Genomic DNA, 12181 nt, shown 5'->3' on the forward strand with positions numbered 1-12181 from the left:
ACATCAATCACAGCCTTTGCTGTGGCTAGGAAGGGTCTGCCAAGGATGATGGATTCATCCATGCACTTCCCAGTCTCTAGGACTATGAAGTCAGTAGGAATGTAATGGTCTTCAACCTTAACCAGAACATCCTCTATAAGTCCATAGGCTTGTTTTCTTGAGTTGTCTGCCATCTCTAGTGAGATTTTTGCAGCTTGCACCTCAAAGATTCCTAATTTCTCCATTACAGAGAGGGGCATGAGGTTTACACTTGACCCCAAGTCACACAAGGCCTTCTTGAAGGTCATGGTGCCTATGGTACAAGGTATAGAAAACTTCCCAGGATCCTGCCTCTTTTGAGGCAAATGCTGCCTAGACAAGTTATCCAGTTCTTTGGTGAGCAAAGGAGGTTCATCCTCCCAAGTCTCATTTCCAAATAACCTGTCATTCAGCTTCATGATTGCTCCAAGGTATTTAGCAACTTGCTCCTCAGTGACATACTCCTCCTTTTCAGAGGAAGAATACTCATCAGAGCTCATGAAAGGCAGTAGTAAGTCCAAGGGAATCTCTATGGTCTCAGTTTGAGCCTCAGATTCCCAAGGTTCCTCATTGGGGAACTCATTGGAGGCCAGTGGACGTCCAGTGAGGCCTTCCTCAGTGGCGTTCACTGCCTCTTCTTCCTCCCAGAATTCGGCCATGTCTATGGCTTTGCACTCTCCTTTTGGATTTTCTTCAGTGTTACTTGGGAGAGTGCTTGGGGGAAGTTCAGTAATTTTCTTGCTCAGCTGACCCACTTGTCCTTCCAAATTCCTAATGGAGGATCTAGTTTCAGTCATGAAACTTTGAGTGGTTTTGATTAGATCAGAGACCATGGTTGCTAAGTCAGAGGTATTCTGCTTAGAGCTCTCTGTCTGTTGCTGAGAAGATGATGGAAAAGGTTTACCATTGTTAAACCTGTTTCTTCCACCATTATTATTGAAACCTTGTTGAGGTCTCTCTTGATTCTTCCATGAGAGATTTGGGTGATTTCTCCATGAAGAATTATAGGTGTTACCATGGGGTTCTCCTAGGTAATTCACCTCTTCCATTGAAGGGTTCTCAGGATCATAAGCTTCTTCCTCAGATGAAGCCTCCTTAGTACTGTTTGGTGCATTTTGCATTCCAGACAGACTTTGAGAAATCAGATTGACTTGTTGAGTCAATATCTTGTTCTGAGCCAAAATGGCATTCAGAGTGTCAATCTCAAGAACTCCTTTCTTCTGACTAGTCCCATTGTTCACAGGATTCCTTTCAGAAGTGTACATGAATTGGTTATTTGCAACCATTTCAATCAATTCTTGAGCTTCTGCAGGCGTCTTCTTCAGATGAAGAGATCCTCCAATCGAGCTATCCAAAGACATCTTGGATAGTTCAGAGAGACCATCATAGAAAATACCTATGATGCTCCATTCAGAAAGCATGTCTGAAGGACATCTTCTGATTAATTGTTTGTATCTTTCCCAAGCTTCATAGAGGGATTCTCCATCCTTCTGTCTGAAGGTCTGGACTTCCACTCTAAGCTTACTCCATCTTTGTGGTGGAAAGAACTTTGCCAAGAAGGCATTGACTAGCTTTTCCCAAGAGTCCAGGCTTTCTTTAGGTTGAGAGTCCAACCATATTCTAGCTCTGTCTCTCACAGCAAAAGGGAATGGCATCAGTCTATAGACCTCAGGGTTAACCCCATTAGTCTTGACTGTGTCACAGATTTGCAAGAACTCAGCTAAAAACTGATGAGGATCTTCCATTGGAAGTCCGTGAAACTTGCAATTCTGTTGCATTAGAGAAACTAATTGAGGCTTAAGCTCAAAGTTGTTTGCTCCAATGGCAGGGATAGAGATGCTTCTCCCATAGAAATCAGGAGTAGGTGCAGTAAAGTCACCAAGCACCTTCCTTGCATTGTTGGCATTGTTGTTGTTTTCGGCTGCCATTTGTTCTTCTTCCTTGAAGAATTCGGTCAGGTGCTCTAAAGAGAGTTGTGTTTTGGCTTCTCTTAGCTTTCTCTTCAAGGTCCTTTCAGGTTCAGGATCAGCCTCAACAAGAACGCCTTTGTCTCTGCTCCTGCTCATATGAAAGAGAAGAGAACAAGAAAGTGTGGAATCCTCTATGTCACAGTATAGAGATTCCTTGAAATGTCAGAGGAAAAGAGAAATAGAAAGAAGAAGGAAAAGATGAATTCGAACTTTAATTAGATAAGGTTCGAATTGTGCATTTAGAAGGAGTGGTACTCCATAAATAGAAGGATGTGGGAAGGAGGGAAGAGATTTTTCGAAAATTCATTAAAATATTTTGAAAACATTTTTTTGAAAAACATTAATTGATTTTCGAAAATCAAAGTGGGAAAGAAATCAAGTTATTTTTGAAAAAAAGATTGTAAAATTAGAAATTAAAAAGATTTGATTGCAAACTATTTGGAAAAAGATGTGGTTAAAAAGATTTAATTGAAAAGTTATGGTTTTAAAAAGATGTGATTGAGAAGATATGATTTGAAAACAATTTTAAAAGATATGATTTGAAAACAATTTGAAAAAGATTTGATTTAAAAAAAAATTAATGACTTGCCTAACAAGAAAAGATATGATTCAAACATAAAACCTTTCTCAACAGAAAAGGCAACAAATTTGAGATGTCCAATCAAATCATTAATTGTTAGCAAGTATCTTTTAAAAAGGAAAGAAATTGATTTTGAAAACATTTGATTGAAAAGATTTGATTTGAAAAAGATTTGATTTTGAAAAACTAAAAAAAATTGATTTGAAAACAAAATCTTCCCCCTAGCACCATCCTGGCGTTAAACGCCCAGAATGGTATACATTCTGGCGTTTAACGCCCAAAATGCTACCTCTTTGGGCGTTAAACGCCCAACCAGGTGCCCTGGCTGGCGTTTAAACGCCAGTCTGCCTTCTTCACTGGGCATTTTTGAATGCTCAGCTTTTTCTGTGTAATTCCTCTGCAGTATGTTCTGAATCTTCAATTCTTTGTATCATTGACTTGAAAAGACACAAATTAAAAATATTTTTGGATTTTTAATAATCAAAATGCAAAAGGAATCAATTAACAATGCATGCAAGACACCAAACTTAGCAGTTTGTATACTACTGACACTAACAATATGAGAATGCATATGAGACACACAAAATACTTCAAGTCAATAGAATTCAAAGATCAAAACAAAGAAATATATGCATGGATTCGAAAATTATAACAAAAACATGCATTTGACACCAAACTTAGGATGAGACACTAAACTTAAGCAAGAAACATCAAATATTTTTGGTCTTTTTGATTTTGTAATTTTTTGTGTTTTTCGAAAATTAAATGAGAAAAAGGTATCAAAATTCTTAATGAGAATTCCAGGAATCAGTGTAGTGCTAGTCTAAGAATCCGGTCCAGGAATTAGACATGGCTTCACAGCCAGCCAAGCCTTCAAGGAAAGCTTCGGTCCAAAACACTAGACATGACCAGAGGTCAGCCAATTCTTAGCAGATCACTGCTCCAAGAGCAAAATTGATGAGAATCAACAAGCTCTTGTGGTGATAAGTTGAAACCTCGGTCCAATGAGATTAGACATGGCTTCTCAGCCAGCCAGATTTCAACAAATCATCATGAAACTCTAGAATTCATCTTCAAGAATTTCGAAAAAAATAATACCTAATCTAAGCAACAAGATGAACCGTCAGTTGTCCAGCCTAAACAATCCCGGGCAATAACACCAAAAATTTGATGTTGTTGCCGGATCTTGGCACTGATGTTACCAAAAGCTTGCTCAAAACTTGAACAATCCCCGGCAACGGCGCCAAAAACTTGGTGTGGCGAAATTGTGAACAATACTTTTTCACAACTCAAATAATCCCCGGTAATGGCTCCAAGAACTTGGTGCGCTCAATACCATGGCATTACACAACTTCGCACAACTAACCAGCAAGTGCACTGGGTCGTCCAAGTAATAAACCTTACGTGAGTAAGGGTCGATCCCACGGAGATTGTTAGTATTGAAGCAAGCTATGGTCATCTTGTAAATCTTAGTCAGGCAAACTCAAATGTATATGATGATGAACGAAAATAACATAGAAGATAAAGATAGTGATACTTATGTATATCATTGGTGTAAGAGCTTCAGACAAGTGTATGAAGATGCCTTCCCTTCCGTCTCTCTGCTTTCCTAATGCCTTCATCCAATCCTTCTTACTCCTTTCCATGGCAAGCTCGTGTAAGGTTTCACTGTTGTCAGCAGCTACCTCCCATCCGCGCAGTGAAAGCTAATGCACACACTCTGTCACAGTGCTGCCAATCACCGGTTTGGTTCCCTCCCCTACCGGAATAGAATAACTCTTTTGCGTCTGTCACTAACGCCCAGTAGGTTACAGGTTTGAAGCACGTCACAATCATTCAGTCATTGAATCCTACTCAGAATACCACAGACAAGGTTAGACCTTCCGGATTCTCTTGAATGCTGCCATCAGTTCTTGCCTATACCACGAAGATTCCGAAGAATCCAAGAGATATTCACTAAGCCTCAGATGCTTGTAGAACAAGAATGGTTGTCAGTCACCTTGTTCATGGGTGAGAATGGTGATGGGCGTCAGTCATCACCTTCATCATGTTGAAGAACAAGTGATATCTTTGTAAAAGAACAAGCGGAATTGAATGGAAGAACAATAGTAATTGCATTAATACTCGAGGTACAGCAGAGCTCCACACCTTAATCTATGGTGTGTAGAAACTCCACCGTTGAAAATACATAAGCATAAGGTCTAGGCATGGCCAAATGGCCAGCCTCCCAATGATCTAAGATAGCATAAAACTCAAAGATAGCTACCAAGACCTCTGTCTAATACAATAGTAAAAGGTCCTACTTATAGAAAACTAGTACATAGATGAGTAAATGACATAAAAATCCACTTCCGGGCCCACTTGGTGTGTGCTTGGGCTGAGCAATGAAGAAATTTCGTGTAGAGACTCTCCTTGGAGTTAAACGCCAGCTTTGGTGCCAGTTTGGGCGTTTAACTCCCATTTGGGTGCCAGTTCCAGCGTTTAACGCTGGGTTTTCTTGAGGTGACTTTGAACGCCGGTTTGGGCCATCAAATCTTGGGCAAAGTATGGACTATTATATATTGCTGGAAAGCCCAGGATGTCTACTTTCCAACGCCGTTGAGAGCGCGCCAATTGGGCTTCTGTAGCTCCAGAAAATCCGCTTCGAGTGCAGGGAGGTCAGAATCCAACAGCATCTGCAGTCCTTTTGAGTCTCTGGATCAGATTTTTGCTCAGGTCCCTCAATTTCAGCCAGAAAATACCTGAAATCACAAAAAAACACACAAACTCATAGTAAAGTCCAGAAAAGTGAATTTTAACTAAAAACTAATAAAAATATACTAAAAACTAACTAGATCATATCAAAAACATACTAAAAACAATGCCAAAAAGCATACAAATTATCCGCTCATCAGTGACCATAGAGCATGTCCCAAGAAAAAAAATAGACAAGCAGATGCCCTTGCAAGACGCTCAAGATCTATAGCTGCTTGGCTTGGTTGGATTGCTTTGAATAGAGATGCTTTCTCTGGTTCACTGAGGTAGTTAGACTAGCTGGAACGTAGCGAAGGTTCAGTTGCTCTTCCAGGGAAGAAGGACGCAAAAAGCCAAATGTTACAGGGGCTTGGGATGCCTCACCGTTCAGGAACAGGATGAGGCGGTAGCACTTGGCGTGAGTGCGCAATAAACCTACCCATTGGATAATCAAAGTTGAGTGTACGCTTTCGGTTAAGTGAAGGGATAGACCGAAGCAGCTCACTAACGAAATTTCAGATCAGGGAATGTTACCCGAAGCATATCTCGTTGGATGGATGTCATTGCCGCGAAGTGAGCTTTTATGGGACTTTCACAAAGCGGACTACTTTAAGTAGTATATGCCTTCCCAGGGAAAAGCGGTATAACATCCTGATCTCAAAGGAGAGCCTTACTTTTTCTGTGCTGAGTCTATTGATGACAAGTCATCATATACCCATTTTTCAAGCTAATTTCACTTGTTTTGTTAGCATTTATGCACTTTCTTGCATCCTAAGTAAGTGATTTGGAGTGAAAATGCATAACTTCTTTAAATCAAGCAACCACCATGAAATTAATGTTAAATCATGAGGTTTGAGCTAATTTTGATTGAATTTTAATTGATTTATAAGCCTCTTGAATTTAGTGATACTTTGAGTGGTTGTTTGGTTTATTATAGGTGAAGAAAAGAAAAGAAAATGAAAAGCGTGGCCTAAGAAGCGTAACACAAGAAAAGGAAAGCGTGGCCAAAGAGGAGAGAAGCGTGTCGCAACTAATGGGGGAAGCAACATTGCCCTCCACAAGGGCACACTGCCCTCTAAGAGGGCAACATGAGGTGACCAAGCAAAGGAAGGCAATTCTGCCCTGCCCACTCCAAAGGCAGAGCACAAAATGTGCCTTGGAACCAAGAGAAAGCAAATTCTGCCCTGCCCTTGTGGAGAGCAGAATCGGGCACCTCAAGGAAAGAAATCAAGAAAAAAAGGTCACCCATGCATGCTACAAGGTTCGAACAAGGAACCATGAGGAAGCTAAGCACTAAGGTCCACTACCGTGCCAAGAAACCAAGAAAATAATTAGCGTGTTTGCTTCCTCCGTGATTCGAACTCGGGCGTGCAATATGGCAACTCTGCCCTGCCCTTGGCGCGGGCAGGGCAGCATTTGAATTGGCACGATCTTGGCGCACCACTCCTCAATCTGGCGCACCAATTTCCTTCCCTGGCAGCACCAAGCGCGCGCGCTCCCATCCCTGGCGCACCAAACCGTTCCTGCCTTGCCCTTGGCGCAGGCAGGGCAGCGTTTTGCGTCCCTGGCGCACCAATCTTCCTTCTGGCGCACCAATTTCCTCCTTTGGCAGCACCAACGCGCGCACCAACTCAACTCTGGCGCATCAACTTTTCTGCCCTGCCCTTGGCGCAGGCAGGGCAGCATCTTGCCGCACCAGGACGTGCCAGACGCGCACCACGCAGCACCAACTTGCACCAAGGCCGCACCAAGCTTGTGCACCATGCATCAATTTTCTGCCCTGCCCTCCACAAGGGCAGGGCAGCCTCCTGGGAGTGACTTTTTGGGCCAAAATTCAAATTAAAAATTCATTTGAATTCATTTCTTCACCAACTCAAAAGCCCATCCAAATCCCAAAATCCAAGAATAGAAAATGTATAAATAGGAGTTAGTTTGATTGAATTAGGAACCTTTACTTTGAGCTTTGAATTTTTGCTTTTAACTTGGCTTTTGAATTTCAATTTCTTTGAGCTTTCTTGAGAGACTTGTCCGAGCACTAAGAGGATCAAGGGAGAATTGATTGATCTCCTTCCTCATTCTCACTTGGGCAATTCTACTCTTCTGTTTTCTGAGTATTGGGTGTGTGAAATTGGGGAAATTCTGTCCCAATTCCCATTCAAGCTCTTTGCACTTTGTTTCTGCATAATTGAATTCCAATTCTGTTCTTCCATTGCTTCATCTTTAATTTTCGTCAATTGCTTAGATAATTCAGATCTAGGAAGGAAATTGGGTTTTAGGCTCTGCTACCTAAGCCCTTGGGATCCTGAGATCACAATTCATTTTGGGTTCTTCTGTGAACCTTTGCTGCATTTTATTTTGTCTCTGTTTGAATGCTAATTGTTTCTGATTTAAATTCTGCTCAATCAATTGCTGCAATTTACTTCTTCTTTGTTTAGATCTTGCAATCCCATTCCTTAATTCCCTTTTATATTCAAGCCATTTATCTTTCTTGCCATTTAAGTTACTGCAATTTAAGTTTCTTGCACTTTAAGTTTCAGTCATTTACTTTATTGCTCTTTAAGATTCTGCAACTTTACAATTCTGTTCTTCAATTTACTGCACTTTTCCCTTCCCCCTTTACATTTACTGTCATTTAATTCTTGTTAAACACAAATCACTCAACCAAAACTTGATTCGCTTGACTAAATCACCCACTAAACTAAAATTGCTCAATCCTTCAATCCCTGTGGGATCGACCTCACTCATGTGAGTTATTATTACTTGATGCGACCCGGTACACTTGCCGGTGAGTTTTGTGTTGGATCGTTTTCCACACATCATCTATAAGCAAAGAGGGGGTGCCCAGTACACTTGAAATGCATCCCAAGGTCGCCAATGACCAGTACTGCAACTGAAAGCCAGGGTATCTTACCCTAAAAGAAAATGAATATTGTGTACGCTAGAGCTGAAACAAGAGCTTTCACGGGTGACCTATGACTTGTTCCCAGAAACCTGCCCTAGAAAATCTTTATTCGACCGATGCAACGAAGCAGGTCAAGGACCGAGGTAGTCTTTTCCAAGAGGGTTGGAATCGGTTCTCTAAGAGTGGGAGACCCCTTCTTGACTTACGATTCTAAGGTAATCTCTCTTCACTCTTTCTTTCCCCGGAACCCATGCTCTAGGGGGTTTCCCTATTTCCCTTCTCTGGATAGGGGTCACATCTATCGGAAATTCCAGTTCATTTCAATAGTAAGGCCCCGGTTCAACTGAGTCTGAAAACTGAGATTTCACGCATCTTTCTTTAGACACTTGGGGATTCTCGACTGGTCTTGAAGAACCTTATTTGATTCTTCCCCGGGGCTGTGCCCAAACTCCTCTTTCTCTTCTCTAACTAGTCAAGACCCGTCCATAGTCCCTACTCTTCAGTGTCAAAAAGACAATTTTCATACGGAAAGAAGCCATCCTATACCCCTATCTCACGATTTATTTAAAGCCTTTCATTCACCTAGTAGGGATAAGGCCTTCTCTTACGAAATCTCAATTCAGCTATCCTGATTGAAAGCTATCGCTAACCGAATAGAGCGACTCGAGGTCAAGCTTTCTCCTTTCTTCTTTCTTCTATAGTTTCCCACAACGCACTTGCCCCCTTACAGAGATGAATTGATCGATCAGATGAAGCAAAGCATCCTGTTTAAGCATTTCATTCTTACCCCCCAGATCTCAGGTAATAGAATCTCACGATTAGAATGAGTTCTTGGTGATTGGTAAAGGCATGAAGAGTTCCAACAACAAGAGAAAAGGAAGCTACCTACATATCCTCTCTTCTCGAAGGGACCAGGCTAATATAATAGAAGAAGGGCAAGTCTTTGTGGGCTTGAAGGCCCTTATGTTTTTGGCGAGGGGCAAAGTGGTAGAAGAGCCAAAGGTTAGGCCAAGTCATGTCTAGTGGGAAGAAGGCCTAGGCTAGTGTCGTCGAAGAGGCTCGACGGGAGCGGGCTCGTGATCGTGTGGATCGCCTTCTTACACAACTGAAGGGACAGATTTCGAGCCCTTCTCTGGGTTGCTTAGGTTTTTTCACCTTTGATCCTCTCTGTAGCTACGCAGAGAGGTATGCCTTGTCATAAATGTCACTCATAGTAGTGCGCGAAAGAAAAGACTAAGTAAAGGCAAAGAAGCTAGCTGGACTGTTTGCCCCAATCTTCTCCCCCTTCTCACTTAAAGAGCTACTATGCTTTTCAATTGAGTGGCATTTCGCTCTGTGCCGATTAGTCACTCTGATCGCTTATCCATGAGCAGGCGCTTTCATATAACTAATCCCTGGAGTTGGTTTGCTTTATTTATGTGAGGAGTCTCAGAAAGCTCCTATTCTTCCTAAGCCCTCTTTTCTACATACATTCCTGGGGTTGTTGGTTGCTTGGTTTGCTTAACAGCGGTTCGTTCCAAATCTCTATCGTCAAATAACATATCTAAGGTAGAAGCCGCTCTGACGATGTTCTCTTGTCCCTGATCTGCTCTGGGAACTGATGAGTCAAAGCAGCCAATTAAGTCTCCCAAATCCCATAGTTCAATCTATCGGACAAGCCTAAGTCAGGAAGACTGTCTATTGGCTAAGCCCTTAGGTCGGGAAGTTAGGAAGAAAGAGTTGCAAGCAGCTAATCGAACCGAAGGCAGAAAGAAAAGACTAGAGAATGAGCTGCCTAATCCTGCCTCTTCAAATTCACTGATCTGCAAAAGTCCCTTGGATTCACTTCCCAGATATGCACCGGAAGCCAGGATTGAAGAAAAGCAAGATCGGGCAATTTCATCTCCAGCTGAAGCGATCTCCTCAGATTAACTTGAAACCCTAGACTTTATCTTTAGGTGCAAGCCCTTCATCATCTAAGGTAGCCCCCTTACCCGAAGTTACTTATTAGGGATCTGAGATCAAAAGAAACTTAAGTCATAGTCCAACAGAATCCTAGGCTGCTTAGTTCCATATCCCTTTAATCTCATCCCCAAATGCTAGGAGAGGAAAGTATACGCATAGCTTGGCTTCCTCTCGATCTCTTCTTGCTTGTTCTTACACGCCCGGGAAGAATGGCTAGTCAGTCTGAAATGTGCCTTCCTTGAAGAGGCAAAAGAGCAAGCATCCTCTCATTCTAAAGACTTTAATACAGCGGAGGCAAATGCCTTATCATCAACTACAGGTGAGGCCGAAAGCCTGATCTTCTATTCCCTCTCTGATCTGGGATGAAGATCCTCCACAGTCGAAGTTGGACCTGACATTGGGAGTTTCCATAGCATAGGTTGTGGTTGTAGCCCGTCAGCAGGAATAGTTTGCGAGCCAGTTGCAGTGACAGTTGGAGTTGCTTTACTTGGTAGAGTCTAGCATTCCCATTCTTCGGCGGCTTTATTTGCGTAAATAAGGAAGGGCATATCCAAAGAAAGGGACGCCTTTTAAGTTAAGCTAGGAAAAAAGGAAATGGCAAAGGGTCTTTTTCGTCTTTATAATGTATAGAATTTAGTTAGGATTAGACTTTTTAAGCATCGAAGGCGGGACTCTTTTCCTAGATAGGGATGGTCTAATTCAAATCACGCCAAGAGAGGTTTAATCTTCTCCCGTATCTATATAACATTTGAATTTATCTTCTATTTCAGTCTGAAATAATACGGAATGTCCGAAGCTCTTTTGAACTGTTTGGTCGATATAACTTCCCACGTTTTGACTTTTATGGGGTTAACATACATTCCACTGGTTACTCTGATTATTTATCGTGCAGTGCGCCTCAGAGGCCTCAATGCAGAGAATATGGCCGACAGGCTTATGGATCTCTGCTTTGATACGCTTAGAGAGCAAATTGAGAAAGAAATTGATCGATGCCTAAAGCTTTATTTTGGTCCCGACTTTATTCTTCCGGAAGGGAAGACACTTAGAGACATATCCTTCTTTGTTAGTGATTACGAGAATTTCGACGAGCTTTTGGCTATTCTTCAGAATCTTTCAGAAAGAGGGATTAATAGTTTAGAATTTCTTCAGATTCTACAGCTTTTTTTTGATGGTTGAATTTGCCAGCGGTGTGAAAGGAATAGCGTTGAATCTTGAGAATGAGAATGTCGGAATTGGAAATCCCTTGACTTCGTTTATGCCCTTATGTTATGGCCCTTATGCAGTAAAGAAAGTGAGGCGGGCTAAGATTCCATTCGAAGTAACGTAACAGGATTCGATGTTGCACCATCTTCCACTCTTCTCGGGATCCGGAGTCTTTCGAGAAAAGGTCCCATCCTTCAATCTCATGATTGGGTTGACCTGGTCGAACTATCTGAAGTGGAGAAGGAAAGAAGAGCAAAAAAAAGGGGGCTTGAGTGGACAAAGCCTTCAACTTCCGTCCCACTTCTCTATCTGTCAAATCCCCTTTCTACCTAGGTGTAACCTTTGATAATCCGTCTTCCTAGAAATGCCTCAACCTTCGATCTGAAACCCTTCGACTTCGATCGGCCTAAGAAGGAGGATCGTGGTCTTATTATCCTCCCGTCTCTGGAACTACAGGAAGGCTACGCCCCTTTCTGGGTGAGCGCCTCTTGGCATATTCGACTTAACTCCGAAACCCCTCAACTCATGAACTCTAGGCTGGCTTGAAGAAAGACCTTCCAGGAGCTCTACATCACCCTATATATGATATGGGATTGATTGAGCCGGCATTCTTGTCAATGTGGGCATTCCTACGCACATACCATACATAGACAAATGAGCGGCTACCACATACGAAAGATTGAATAAAAGATCGAAGAGAAGGCCAATTTTAAGAAAGACCGACGACTTGTGTATTGATTTCCTACTATTAATTCCGCTCGGGATCCTATTCTGGGATCCCAGCGCTCCCTACGCTTACTAAAAGATCTCATTTCTTCATTCTCATACTCA

The 12181-nt window shown here is 42.1% G+C and overlaps 1 non-coding gene across 1 annotated transcript; it reads left to right on the plus strand.

Annotated features, from left to right (window-relative positions):
• The first annotated feature begins 1433 nt into the window (after nt 1-1433).
• On the plus strand, nt 1434-1541 carry LOC130972186 (small nucleolar RNA R71). Its single transcript, XR_009083380.1, has one exon. It is a non-coding gene; the product is annotated as a small nucleolar RNA R71 (small nucleolar RNA).
• Nucleotides 1542-12181: the final 10640 nt, after the last annotated feature.

The sequence above is a fragment of the Arachis stenosperma genome, chromosome 3 (assembly GCF_014773155.1).
Source record: "Arachis stenosperma cultivar V10309 chromosome 3, arast.V10309.gnm1.PFL2, whole genome shotgun sequence".
NCBI classification, from domain to species: domain Eukaryota; kingdom Viridiplantae; phylum Streptophyta; class Magnoliopsida; order Fabales; family Fabaceae; genus Arachis; species Arachis stenosperma.